This window comes from Nycticebus coucang, chromosome 11, assembly GCF_027406575.1.
Source record: "Nycticebus coucang isolate mNycCou1 chromosome 11, mNycCou1.pri, whole genome shotgun sequence".
In the NCBI taxonomy this organism is placed as follows: Eukaryota; Metazoa; Chordata; class Mammalia; order Primates; family Lorisidae; genus Nycticebus; species Nycticebus coucang.
In genome coordinates this window covers 95,594,452-95,609,279 of record NC_069790.1, presented here as the reverse complement: position 1 = coordinate 95,609,279, position 14,828 = coordinate 95,594,452, and positions in this window count along the sequence as shown.

The following is a 14,828-nucleotide window of genomic DNA, read 5'->3' as shown; positions in this document are numbered from 1 at the left end:
TGTTGTAGTTGTCATTGTTGTTTCAGCTGGACTGAGCTGGGTTCAAACCCAGCAGCCCTGATGCATGTGGCTGGCGCCATAACCACTGTGCTACAGGCACTGAGCCTCATTATTCCTTTTGATTAATAACTCAGGTTTGTTCTTTTAGAAACCTCCATTTGCACAGTTTATAAACAAAGCAGAGTTGGTAAAAAATGACATCTGCCAATTTTTGTAAGTCTAAGAATAGTTCATACAGAAATGAACAATGAGGCTGATTCCCCAATACTGAGAGTCAGACTTCCAGGCCTGGGCTGGTCTCACGCCCCCTCCTCCTGCCCTCAGCCTTTCCTCATGGCTTCTGAGGCATGCACCAGATTCTATCTTTGGTATTTTTTCAGACTATTGTTTAATGGGCAGATGAAGGAAAAAGGGAAAAGAAACAAATTGAATGGTTTTTAAAAAGGTAACGAGTTGGAAGAAGGTATACAAAGAGAACATAAAATTATGTCTCTTGTAAGTCTGGTGTAATCTCTGAAGGTGATGCTGAACACAAAGTTCCAATAAAGTTCTGAACAAGAATAAAGACAGAGAATCTGCTTGTTGGTCTCTGCCTGCTGCTATATACTCTGCCCCATTTGATTCAGGCCTCTGCCTCAGATTTGGCTACTTTTCCCCATGCCTGGATCCTGAAACTGCAACCCAGAAACATGCAGTGACATATTCAAGACTTCAGAGTGGGTCATCTGTCCCAGAAGTCAGGTTTTTGTTGTTGGTGGTGGTTGTTTTTTGCTACAGACGCATGGACTCTGGATTCAGCCTGGATATCAGATCTAGGGCCAGATGATTCTCTCTTCCTGGAATCTAAAAATAGGGTCACACAGATTGCATTAGCCACTATGAGAACTTGAACTAAAAGACCAGATGGACTTGGGGATTAAGCACACGTAGCCAATCTAAAAACAGAAAAGGAAAAAATGAAGCAAATGTCCAACTGAGATGAAGGATGTATGTGTGTGCAAGAGAGAGAAGCTTGCTTGCTTTTTCCTTTCCAGACTCCGTGATGCACAGCACTTCTTATAACTTGGTCTCATAAAAGTCCCTTTATTCTAAGTTGTCAACTCAAACCCCCTTTGATTAGTGTAATTTCATCACATTTCTGTTTCTTGTAACAGCTACTTAGCTACAGACCTCCTACCAGCTAGAAAGTGAGACACTCTGAGAGAAGAGTACTAAGAAAAAGTAATCTGCCCACTCCTGATGTTAAGAGAGAAGTTCTCCATCTCGGAGACATTAATCTGGCATCTTGGTTTCACAAATGAGTAATTGTTATTCTAAAAGTAAAGGACAATCTGACTTTTGTACTTATGTTAAAGATACAATAATCAAGGGAGCATGGTTTTGTTGAAAGAATAGACAAATGAATTAATAGACCAAAATAGAGATTTCAGGAATAGACCTGCACAAATATAGTCAATTGATCTTTCTGTGTGCGTGTGTGTGTGTGTGTGGCAGAGTCTCACTATGTCGCCCTTGGTAGAGTGCTGTAGCATCACAGCTCACAGCAACCTCAAACTCTTGGGCGTAAGCGATTCTCTTGCCTTAGCTTCCCAAGAAGCTGCGACTACAGGCACCCACCATAACGCCTGGCTATTTTTTGGTTGCAGTTGTCATTGTTGTTTAGCACACCTGGGTCAGGCTCAAACCCACCAGCCTTGGTGTATGTGGCTGGTGCCCCACTCACTGAGCTACGGGAGCTGAGCTTAGTCAATTGATTTTTGCAAAGACAATACAAAATTAGGCTTTTCAGTAAGTGTTGCTGGAACAACTAAACATCTACCAGCACCAACATGGTTTAGATACAGACTTCACACTCTTCACAAAAATTAACTTAATGTATCACAGATATAAATGTAAAATCCAAAACTATAAAACCCTTACACATAACATAAAAGAGAGCCTAAATGACCTTGATACAGTGATGAATTTTAGAATCAACACCAAAGACAGCAACTACAAGTAAACAACTGAACGGGCAGCGGGCTGGGGGAGTTCGTCCACACTGCTCTGCAGCCTGGGAGTTGGAGACTGACCACAGAGCTATATGACATTCTGGAAAAGACAAAACCATGAAGAGAGTATAAAGATTAGTGGTTTCCAGGGGTTGAAGTGAAGGAAGAAACGAATAGGCCAAGCATCAAGGATTTTTTTAGGGTAGTGTACATATGCATAGGCTGGGGTGGTTATAGGGATAATCTCTGTACCTCTCCTCTTATTTGTCTGTTAACATGAAACTGCTTTTAATAATAAAATCTTTATTTAAAAAGTAAAGGAAGCTTTTGAATAAAGAGACATAAAAAATAGAAAAAATAATCATTGTGGAATGTGCTTGTAGTCCCAGCTCTCAGGAGGCTGAGGCAGGAGGATAGTTTGAATCCAGGAGCTGGAGGTTGCTGTGAGGTAGGCAGATGCCACAGCACTCTAGCCTGAGCAACAGAGTGAGGCTCATGTCCAAGAAAAAAAAAGTATGCTAACATATAAACATTTATTTATTTATTTATTTATTTATTTAGACAGAGTCTCACTTTGTTGCCCTTGGTAGAGGGCCATGGCGTCATAGCTCACAGCGACCCCAAACTCTTGGGCTCAAGCGATTCTTCTGCCTCAGCTTCCCAAGTAACTGAGACTACAGGCACCCCCCACAACACCCAGCTATTTTTTAGAAATGAGATCTTACTCTGGCTCAGGCTGGTCTCGAACCTGTGAGCTCAGGCAATCTACCCACCTTGGTCTCACAGAGTGCTAGGATTACAGGCATGAGCCAATGCACCCAGCTTCACTTTTTCTTTTTTTAAATTTCAGAATATTACAGTAGTACCATTGTTTTGGTTATATAAATTGCTTTTGTACAGTTTAAGTCAAAGTTATAAATGTCCCATCACCCAGATAAGAGTGCACCCTACCCATTCAGTGTGAATTTACCCATTCCCACCACCCCCTTCTCACCTGCTTGACTTCAATGAGTGTTATTTCCATTTGTACACATAAATGTTGATCAATTAGTTCCAATTTAGTAGTGAGTGAAGTATCACAAGAATGGAAAAATGAACACATTTTCTTAATGACTTTTTGTTACTTAGAAGAATTCCAGACTACTTATGTTTAGAATCTCAATGTACATTTTACCAAATAAGGATATGAGACTAATGAGTGTACTTTCTTGATAGGTTTCAGTAAATTCTTATAGAAAGAACCATCACCACTGAGAAAGCACACTTTAATACAGGGGTATTATCTTCACGCAAATGTTAAAAGTTAGTGGAGTCAGTTGTCTAACTCCCTTTTTAATATCATCATCTCTCCTTTTAAGTTACCTTCTTGGAACTTAATTGATTGATTATATACAATAATAAGAGTTGTGAACTTGGAAATTTAAATTCTTATAAAATATGGCTTTAAAGATGCCATTTTGAAAGATTCATCATGTGGACTTAGATGGATAAGAAGAAAATAGTTTCCACCAGTTAGTTTACCAAATAGTTCAAGTATATTAAGAAGCTATCAAAGAAGTCACAGGTGTCACCAATGGAGTTATGGACCCTAAATAAATACATACTGTATCTCAAGCCTAGAATGGTTATGTTAAGGCAGTGGCAACCCTTGTAGAAACTGAGACACCTTATAATTGTATCTTTGATTTACATAGAAGTATTTTTCACCACTTCCTATTTGTGAATTAAATGTTAGATTGTTTAGCCCTCGAAAATATCTGCAAACAGTCATGTAGCATATTTACAAACCCGAAGTGCAAATGTTTGTCAACAAGGCTTGATCTTTCCAAGTAGAAAGTTAAGCAATCAAGTACAGTCAAACTTGGGAATGGGGAAATCTGCGAAGTCTATGCTGCCATTAAAAAATTAAAATGTTGTGGTGGGCGCCTGTAGTCCCAGCTACTCGGGAGGCTGAGGCAAGAGAATCGCTTAAGCCCAGGAGTTGGAGGTTGCTGTGAGCTGTGTGAGGCCACGGCACTCTACCGAGGGCCATAAAGTGACACTCTGTCTCTACAAAAAAAAAAAAAAAAATTAAAATGTTTTTCTTTGGTGTTCTTTACCAAACTCCTTGATAAATAAAATATCTTAGACCCATAAATCAAACAGGGACATCATTAAAATGCTACCTCTGAGATTATTTTTGAAGTGATGTAATATTTAATTAAGGATCACCTTCTTCTTAGCCTATGAAGAGATATTTAAGAGTCTCAAACCCCCCAACTCATCCAATAGTGATTTACGTTCCTTTAATTATGGTAAAAGCCACCTTGTTGATTTGGAGTTGGAGAGGGATCCTAACATAGCAATTTAAGACATAAATGTCTAGTATACCTTTCAGGTAATGGGAAGGAGAAATAGCATGAGATCTCCTCAAGGACTGGATAGAACACTCTATGAGGCAAAAGGAGAAATGCATGAAAAAGTAAATCAGAAAGACTTGAAAGGACATTACAACATTGCCCTACATAAGTCCTATTTAATAAGTTCTTATGCTTCTTTAGAAAGATGGCTGACTAGAGACAGTGTCTTTGCAGCCATGTGTGGTGATATTGGTGAGAAAAGACTCCAGACACCTCTGGCTTGTGGGTTTTGCCCAGAAACATCCCTCAGGGCCACAGGGAGGCAGTGGGACACTTCAGGACCCCAAGACAAGGACAAAAGCAGCAAAGAAGTGACAAATACTTGTGCTCAGGAGGAAGCCGCCTGGTCAGCTATGGTTTCAGCCAAAACAGTTTGAAGACAGAGAAGGCCTACTCTGTCAGTTCTTTTTGGACCTAGGCACTTGGTTGAGTTACGCTGGGTGAGCTTTGGAGAGCCAGCAAGTGATTTTGAACAGTGCCTATGGGTCAGGACTGAGCCACCCAGACAGAACAGAGCTCTCATAGTTCGGCTGCAGGCCATGCACACCCTGCCTTGCAGGCTTGGTCCACAGCATCCTAGAGTGAGGCCAGTTCTGGTGCACCTGGTAAGTGGAGTAGCCACGCTTGGGAAGATTTGAGCAACACACGCTTGCCTGGGAAAGTGACTGGATAGTCAAGAAACATGGTTTGGAATGGTCAAGGAGTATCTATTAAGTGGGCTGAGGAGAGCTTCAGATTCCCAACCCTGTGGGGTTTGAGGGTAAAGAAGTCAGGAAGACAGAACATAGTCTCCTCAGCAAGGCAGAGGCTTCCAGTCTCTGTCTTAAACAGTTATATTAGTTATATAACTTATATACAGTTGTATCATCTCATACCCCAGAAGATCATATGCTTCCCAGGCAATATACAGCAAGATAGATGTTTTTTTCTTTAAAAAAATTTTTTTTTCAACTTTTCCCCCTGGATTTTTCTTCTTCTTCTTTTTTTTTCTTCTTTTTTCTGTGTGATTATAATTTTTCACTGTTTCCTTCTTTAATAATAAGTGGTTTCCTTATAGTAGTTTTTCTGCTCTGTTATTCTTTTTCCCCCAATTGTATCCCTGAAAGATTTTGTTTCTTGGTTTTACTTTGATTTAGAGTATTTTTGTTTTTATTCTGTATTTGGTGGAAGTGGGGTCTTGTGTCTACTCAGGCTAGCGAAGAGCTCTAGTCCTCAAGCGACCCTCCCAACCCACCCCCCAGAGGTTGGGATTTGTGGGTGTAGTTCAAGTACCCTGCTATACACCACTATTACTCCTGTCTCTTTCTTTCTGTTCCTCTCTTCTTTTTGTCAATCTGCCCTTAAACTCTGCCCCTTTCCTTTCTCTTTTCTCCTTTTTTAATCTTTTATCCCTTCTTTCTCTTCACTCTTCTCTTCCTTTCAGTCCCTTACCAAAAGGATATCTCAACTCCTTAGGTCAGAGGCATGGTAACTTAAACAGCAGGAGGAAGTGAAAGGAAAAAGTAGGGCAAGGAAGTCAGGAAGACAGAACATGGTCTCCTCAGCAAGGCAGAGGCTTCCAGTCTCTGTCTTAAACAGTTATATTAGTTATATAACTTATATACAGTTGTATCATCTCATACCCCAGAAGATCATATGCTTCCCAGGCAATATACAGCAAGATATATGTTTTTTCTTTAAAAATTTAGGAGATGCACTCAAGAGGAAGAAACAGCAGAGAAATCCTGGCATCATGAAAAAACACAACAGACCAACCTCCTCAAGGGATCATTAGGTAGCTACTGCAGAGTACTCTACCTATAAATAAATGTTAGAAATGACAGAAAGGGAATTTAAAATATAGATGGTAAAAACAATGAAGGAAATTGCTGAGAAGGTGGAAAATAAACAAAAGGAAATCCAGAAACAGACTCAAATAAGAGATGAATGATATGAAGAATATAGAAAGTATGTAGCAGAGCTTAAGGAATTGAAGCAGTCAATTAGGGAACTTAAAGTTGCAGTAGAAAGCATTAACAATAGATTAGACCATGCAGAAGGAAGAATCCCAGAGGTAGAGTATAAAGCTCTTGAGCTTTCACATGAAGGCTATAACCCAACTATAGCACAAGACTATGAGGCAAGGGCCAAGGAAGGGGAAGGGAGGGGGGAGGTTAAGGTGGAGGGAGGGGAATTGGTGGGGCCACACCTACGGTGCATCTTAGAATGGGTACAGACAAAACTTACTAAAGGCAGAATACAAATGTCTACATACAATAACTAAGAAAATGCCATGAAGGCTACGTTGAACAGTTTGATGAGAATACTTCAGAGTGTATATGAAACCAGCACATTGTACCCCTTGATTGCACTAATGTGCACTAATGTACATAGCTATGATTTAACAATAAAAAAAAGAGAGAGAGAGAGAAAAAGAGAGAGAAACTTTCCCCAGCACATTCTATGAAGCAAACATCACCTTGATTCCAAAACCAGGAAAAAATTCAAACAAAAAGAAGAATTACAGACCAATTTCACTAATGAATATCAATGCAAAATTACTCAACAAAATCTTAGCTAATAGATTGCAGCTGCACAGTAAAAAATTATACATCACAAAAAATTAGACATCACAATCAAGTAGGCTTCACCCATGGGATGCAAGGCTGATTTAATATATGCAAATCCATAAATGTAATACATCATAATCAATAGAAGCAAAAACAAAGACCATATGATCCTCCCAATAGAAGCAGAAAAAGCATTTGACAAAGTCTAGCATCCTTTTCTAACTAGAACACTTAAGGAAATAGAGAAAGATGTCACATTTCTTAAGCTGTTTGAAGCCATCTATGATAAACTTACAGCTAACATTGTACTGAATTGTGTAAAACTGAAAACTTTTCCACTTAGAACTGGAACCAGACAAGGTTGTCCTCTATCAGCACAATTATTCAACATCATGCCGGAAGTTCTGGTCAATGCAATCAGGCAAAAGAGGATATAAAGAGCATCCAAATGGGGACAGAGGAGGTCAAAATCTCACTCTTTGCTGAAGATGTGATCTTATACTTAGAAAACCCCAGAGACTCAACCACAAAATTCCTGGAAGTGATCAGTAAATAGAGTAACATCTCAGGGTATAAAATCAATGTCCACAAATCAGTAGCCCTTGCATATGCCAATAACAGCCAAGTTGAGAAGTAAATCAAGGACACAGTTTCTTCACAGTAGCTTTAAAGAAAATAAAATATTTAGAAATATACCAAACAAAAGAGGTGAAAGATTTTTTCAAAGGGAATTATGAAACCCCAAGGAAAGAAATTGCAGAAGACACGAACAAATGGAAGAACATACCATGCTCTTGGCTGGGAAGAATCAACATTGTCAAAATGCCTATTCTACCCAAAGTAATCTATTGATTCAATGCAATCCCCTATTAAAGTACCAACATCATATTTTAAAGAACTGGAAAAAATAGTACTTCGTTTTCTATGGGACCAAAAAACCTCAGATAGCTAAGGCTATTGTTAGTAATAAAAACAAAGCTGGAGGCATCACCCTACCAGACTTTAGGTTATATTACAAGCAAGTCCACAGTAATCAAAACAGCATGGTATTGGCATATGGAACAGAATAGAAAACCAAGTGATGAAACCAATCTCTACTTGCCATCTGATCTTTGATAAACCTAACAAAAGCATCCAGTGGGGGGAAAGAATGCCTATTCAACAAATGGTGCTGGCAGAACTGGATAACCATATGTAAAAAACTGAAACTCGACCCACACCTTTCACCACTTATCAAAATTGACCCAAGATGGATAAGAGATTTAAATCTAGGACACAAAACAATACAAATCTTAGAAAAACGTGTGGGGAAAACTCTTGATGATGTTGGACCTGGGAAAGATTTTATGACAAAGACTTCAGTGGCCATCACAGCAATGACAAAAATTAACAAATGGGACTTAATTAAGCTGAAAAGCTTCTGCATAGCTAAGGACACAACAAGTAAAGCAAAAAGACAACCTTCAGAAGGGGAAATGATACTTGCAGGGTATAAATCTGACAAAGAGTTGATCATTAGAATCTACAGAGAACTCAAATGAATCAACAACAACAAAAAAAGAGTAAACAGTCCCAACTACCACTGGGCAAGAGATATGAGCAGAACCTTCTCTGATAAAGACAGACAAATGGCTAACAAACATTTTTTAAAATGTTCACCTTCCCTGATCATCAGAGAAATGCAAATCAAAACCACTTTGAGATATCACCTACACCCAGGGTGAATAGCTGACATTACAAAGTCATTAAGCTATAGGTGCTGGCGTGGATATGGAGAGAAGGGAACACTTTTAAACTGCTGTTGGGACTGCAAACTAACACTACCTTTTTTGGAAAAAGTATGGAGAATCCTCAAAAAACTCAAATCAGACCTCCCATTTGATCCTGCAATCCCATTACTAGGGGAATGAAAAAGAATTTTCATTCTTTTTTCATTCCCAGAAGAAAAAAAAAATCCTTTTATTATAAAGACATTTGTGCTAGTCTGTTTATCACAGCTCAATTTACAATTGCCAAAATGTTGAGACAACCTAAATGCACATCAACGCAGAAATGGATTAACAAGCTGCAGTATATACCATGGAATATTATTCAGCCATTTAAAAAGATGGATACTAACCTGGATTGAGTTGGAACGCATTCTTTTTGGTAAAGCACAAGAATGGAGAAGCAAGAATCCAATGGACCCAATTCTAATATGAAGACAGTAGAGGATCTAATTCAGGTGAGGAGTAGGGAACGAGGGAGGAGGCAGAGGGAAGCAGGTGGAGGAAAGGAGGTTATAGTGTATGGCACACCTCTTGGGGGCGGGACACAATTACAAGAGGAATTTTACCTAACAACCACAATCAGTGTAACCTATTCTTTGTACCCTCAATGAACCCAAAACAATTTAAAAAAAAAAGTGAATACCCACCTACAAAATTAGTACCTCTTTTCGTTCTACTATTGCCTTTAAAAGAACTTTCAAAGAGAGGAGAATATTGTTTTTATGTGCTCTTATACTGCAAAATAAATAAATAAATAAATAACATGATGGACTTTAAAAGTATTCTGACATGAGCTGGCCCAAAACATTGGTAATTTGATGCTTTTAGCTTTTTATCCACAGACATCTTCTGCAGGAGAGTAGGCAGCTGAAAAGGGGACAATTGACCAGATTCCCTCGTGGGCAAGAACATTCGTGCATTTGTGGTTGTAACATCCAGGATTTGTTGAAACGATGAGTCAGATCCATAAATGGAGTTTTACAGTTAAGAGCATTTGGAGGCAAGAACAGTACTTACTATAGTCTGCTTTTAGTTTTAGTGTGCATTTTTATTTCCACTTCAAAAGAGACTGACCATTCTTAAAAGGTAATAGAGATGAAGTTGTGTCATACTGATAATTAGTGCTGCATTCACACTTCTAGTGTGTACAGATATAAACCGATGCAGTTCTCATGATTACACAAAAATGGAAATATAGGAAACAAGTGGCTTGCTGAGAATTACATTAGTCAGAACAATCTGATTCATATCTGGACAGCTAAAAAGCTCTCTCCTGTAACCCCTGCCCAGAGAAAAGAAACTCATAGCTCTGAAAGACAAAAAAATAAAATAAAATAAAATCAAGGGCATTCAAAAGGACAACAGAGACTGCATGCTTCCAATTGCCTGTCTCATAATAAAAGATTTTCCTTCATATTATTTGGCATTAGCTTTTAGTGTGCTGAGCTGAAAAGCAGTTTCGCCTTTCTTTAGGAAAATAAGAGTCTCCAGTTTGACAAAAGGAAATGTGCATAGCCTTCATTATTTAAGCATACCTCCAGTTTCAGACCTGACTAAAAATGTGAATAGCAAGAAATACAAAAGAGTCTATTCTTGGTGTCCATCTGAAATCAGGAAGTGATGAATCCCACTGGAAGAGAGTTTGTTTCTGCTCTGTTCCAAACCCAGTTTTCAGATGAAAGCTCTTTGAAGAGGTAGAGTGAAGCCTTGCTTTGTGAAGCAAATGGTCGGCTTACCTCCAATGCTCAACCAGCAGGCCTTGTTCTTTCTATTCTGTTCTGAACCAGTTTCAAGAGCAAAAGGATGTTTGTTGTTTCAAGACTGGATGCTATAAAGGAACTCTGGAAACCAAATCCTCTCAAGCGCGTGCTGTTGCATACCAATGTCTCCAAAAGGCATCTGGTTTTCACAGATAACTTAAGGTCGTACATACCCTAAAATAGTTCAGTATGTTTAGCTCTTACCATAGCACTTGCATTTTAGGAAAGCAGGGGGACTAACGACATTTTAAGAACTTATAATATTTAAAAAGACATGAATTGAAAGTAGGACTCTATACATAAAAAGAAAAACAAACAACAGCATTTTTTTTTCTGTCTTTGGAAGTGAAGACAGCATAAAAAGAAAAGGACTACATTAGATGAGACAGTGGAAAGTGTAAGAGAAACAAAATCCAGAGAATTAGGTTGTATTTAAATAAAAGAAATAGATATTCAACTATGCAATGAAAAAAGTCAGAACACTTCCACATTATTTCTCCTTATCTCCTCCCTACATACTAAGAGTGAACATTGACAAGTCAGGGTCTGTTGTAAGGAGGAGCAATTCAATCAGAACAGAAGGACCACTAGGGAAATGAGGCCCTAGAGTTCTCCAGTATCTATCATCATAAACAAGAAAGTACAAATGGACCAAACTTCTTTTCCAAATAATCTCACAAACAATTGCACATTCACTTACCCAATCTGAACTCCAGTATCTTCAGCTATTTAATCCACTGCTGTATTTGCAAGGACTCTCTCCTTGATAAAATCAGGCCCCTCAGAGTCATTTTTTGTAATTTTATATTTCAATATTATTTATTCCAGGTAAACAGGGGGAGAAGCAGTTTTTCTCTATTTTGCTCTCTCTTTTATTTTATTTACTTATTTAGGAGTACTTTTTTTTTTAACTAAGCTTCATCCTTGTTCTCCTTCCTTGGGCTGCTGAGCTCAGTTTTACTAAGGAATCCTGTTAATACAGTTTATCCCTAATATCCAATCAAGCTCCTCTTCCTCTGTCCTTGATATCTACTCAAATTCCATTTCCCCTTCACCCTTGATTCCTAACCAAGTTCCTGTTAGTGATTTTCCAACCACTTCCTCACCCTATCCACTGGCTATTCCCACTTGTCTCTATTGTATTCAGAGTTGGCTTCCATCTTTCTCCTCTGTTTCAGTAGTCTCAACCTCTATTGCAATAGTCTTAAGTACAGCTTCCCTTGCCATTTTTAATAAATGCCCAGCTCAGTTTTTGCCTTTAACAGCACCTGATATAGAATAGTGATATGATTAATGTTGGGACTTTGAAATAATTTTGGTTCAGACCCAAGTGTACCATTTTTACTGGGCAAGTTATTTAACCTCATTAAGTTTTAATTTCTCATTCCTAAGGACAAATAATAAGGTTTACATCACACCGATGTTGACTGGACTGAGATTAACACTTATATAAACAAATGGAAGTAACACTCATCAAATTCAAATAGATGGGAGGGGTGAGAAAATTAATAAACAGGGTTTACCACATAAACATATGCAAAACCAAAAACCATATGATCATCTCAGTAGATGCAGAATATGATTATCTCAATAGATGTAGAATAACTCGACAAAATCCAGCACCCTTTCAGGATACTCCAGCAAACCAGGCATAGAAGGAATACATCATGATATATATATATATATATATATGACAAGCCCATAGCCAACATATACTAAATGAGGAAAGAGTAAAAGTATTTCCCCCTAACAACTGGAACAAGACAAATGTGCCCACTGTCACTGCTTCTGTGGAACATAATATTGGTAGTCCTATGACTTCCTATTGACAGAGCAATCAGCCAAGAGAAAGAAATAAAGGGCGGGTGGTGCCTGTGGTTCAGTGAGTACGGTGCTGGCCCCATATACTGAGGGTGGTGAGTTCAAACCCAACGCCAGCCAAACCGCAACAATAAAAAAATTAAAAAAAAAAGAAAAACAAGGCCGAAGGGGGAAAGGGAGGGGAGGGAGGGGGGAGGGGGGCGGAGGGAGGAGGATTGGTGGGATTACACCTGTGGTGCATCTTACAAGGGTATATGCGAAAATTAGTAAATGTGGAATGTAAATGTCTTAGCACAATAATTAAGAAAATGCCAGGAAGGCTATGTTAACTATTGTGATAATAATGTGTCAAACGGTCTATGAAACTAGTGTATGATGCCCCATGATCATATCAATGTACACAGCTATGATTTAATAAAAAATAATAATAAATGAAAAAAAATTAAAAAAAAAATTGAAAAAAAAAAAGAAAGAAAGGGCATCCAAATCAGGAAAAGGGAGATCAAACTATCTCTGTTTGCCAAGGATAATGATTTTGTATTAAACAATCCTGAAGACACGAAGAAATGATAGATAAATTCAGCAAACTCTTGGGTTACAAAATCAATGTACACAAATCAGTAACATTTCTATATACTAATAACAGTCAAATGAAAGACTCATTGCCATTTACAATAGCTACAAAGAAAATAAAATATTGCTAAATATTTTATTTCCTTCGTAACTACTAACTGAGGATGTGAAAGATCTGTACAAGGACACTATGGAACAGTGATGAAGGAAACAATAGATGACGGGCTGGGTGCAGTGGCTCACACCTGTAATTTCAGCACTCTGGGAGGCCAGGCCAAGGAGAGTGGATTGCCTGAATTCACAGGTTTGAGACCAGCCTGAGACAGTGGTCTCTAAAAATAGCTGGATGTTGCGGCAGGTGCCTGTAGTCCCAGCTACTCAAGAGGCTGAGGCAAGAGAATCGCTTGACCCAAGTGCTTGAGGTTGCTGTGAGCTATGATGCCATGGTACTCTACCAAGGGTAATAAAGTGAGACTCTGAAGAAAGAAAGAAGGAAGGAAGAAAGAAGGAAGGAAGAAAGGAAGGAAGGAAGGAATTGTAGATGACACAAACAAACATCCCATGCTTATAGATTGGTAGAAGCAACATCATTAAAATGACATGAGGCTGATATTTCAGAAAGGCTTGCTTTGCAAGATTAGACCTTGTCTGGAATCTGGGAACTTTGATTTCTGAAGGATTCCCACTATTATCCTAACAAAAATAGTTCACTGTGCCTAAACATTTTGGGCAGACAATGTGGTTTTTGTCAAGCACCTGCCTTCCTTCTGAGAGTCTAAGATTTGGTACATTCTAGGCATAGGGGTCCCAACGTGACCAAACTTTAATAAAACCCTGGACACTGAATCTCTAATGAGCTTCCCTGGGAGACAGCACTTCACATGTGTTGTCACAATTTGATGCTGGAGGGATCCAGCGCATCCTGATTCCACTAGGAGAAGACTCTCGGAAGCTTGCACCTAGTTTCCCTGCCATCACCCAGGTCCTTTTTGCTTTGCTGATTTTATTTTGCCTCTTTTTGTGGCAATAAATCATAGTTGGGAGTATGAGTAAAAGCTGAATCTGTGAATGTTTCAAGAAAATCACCAATGGTGGGGTGGTCTTGAGGCCTTCACGCACATTGCTCCATACGAGGAATCAACCATTTTTCCAGAGTCATGGTTCCTTTTATTGGAAAATGATATTTAAAAACCAATACCTAGGCAATGAGTATGCTTGTTAGTCCTGGGGTCTCATTGCTTCTAGGGTCTCTCAGGGACAAAGCTAGGAAATATATATATGGCCCTGAGTTCATACTGATACCTCCAATTTCAATCCAACACCACAAAATTCATTCTATCCTAACACTTTTGCTTATTGTATTAGTCAGAGTTTTCCAGAGATAAATAACCATAGGAAATAGATAGATTAATAGATATGGGGCGGCACCTGTGGCTCAAGGAGTAGGACGCCAGCCCCATATACCAGAGGTGGTGGGTTCAAACCCAGCTCCGCCAAAAAAAAAATAGATAGATATGTAGATTCGAGGAACTGCCTCATGAAATTATAGAGGGTAGGAAGTCCCACAGTATGCTGTCTACATGCTAGAGACCAGGGAAGCTGTTTTCTTAACTCAGCTCAACTTTGGAAGCCTCAAAACCAGGAAAGTAACTCCCAGTTCTAGGGCAAAGCTCTGAAAACATATGGATGGAGAGATTTCTGGTTCAAGTCCTGGAATCCAAAGGCCAGAGAACCTGGAGTCTGATGTCCAAGGATAGGAGAAGGAAGTTCTCCCAACTCCAGAAGAGAGTAAGAACATTAGCTTTTTCGCTACCTTTTAGTTCTGTCTTGGTCCCCAGACAACTGAATGGTGCCCACCCACAATGAGGGTGAATCTATCCCACTCAGTCCGCTGACTCACAGGCCAGTCTCCCCTGGAAACACCTGCACAGACACACCTAGAAATAATGCTTTAGCAGCTCCCTAG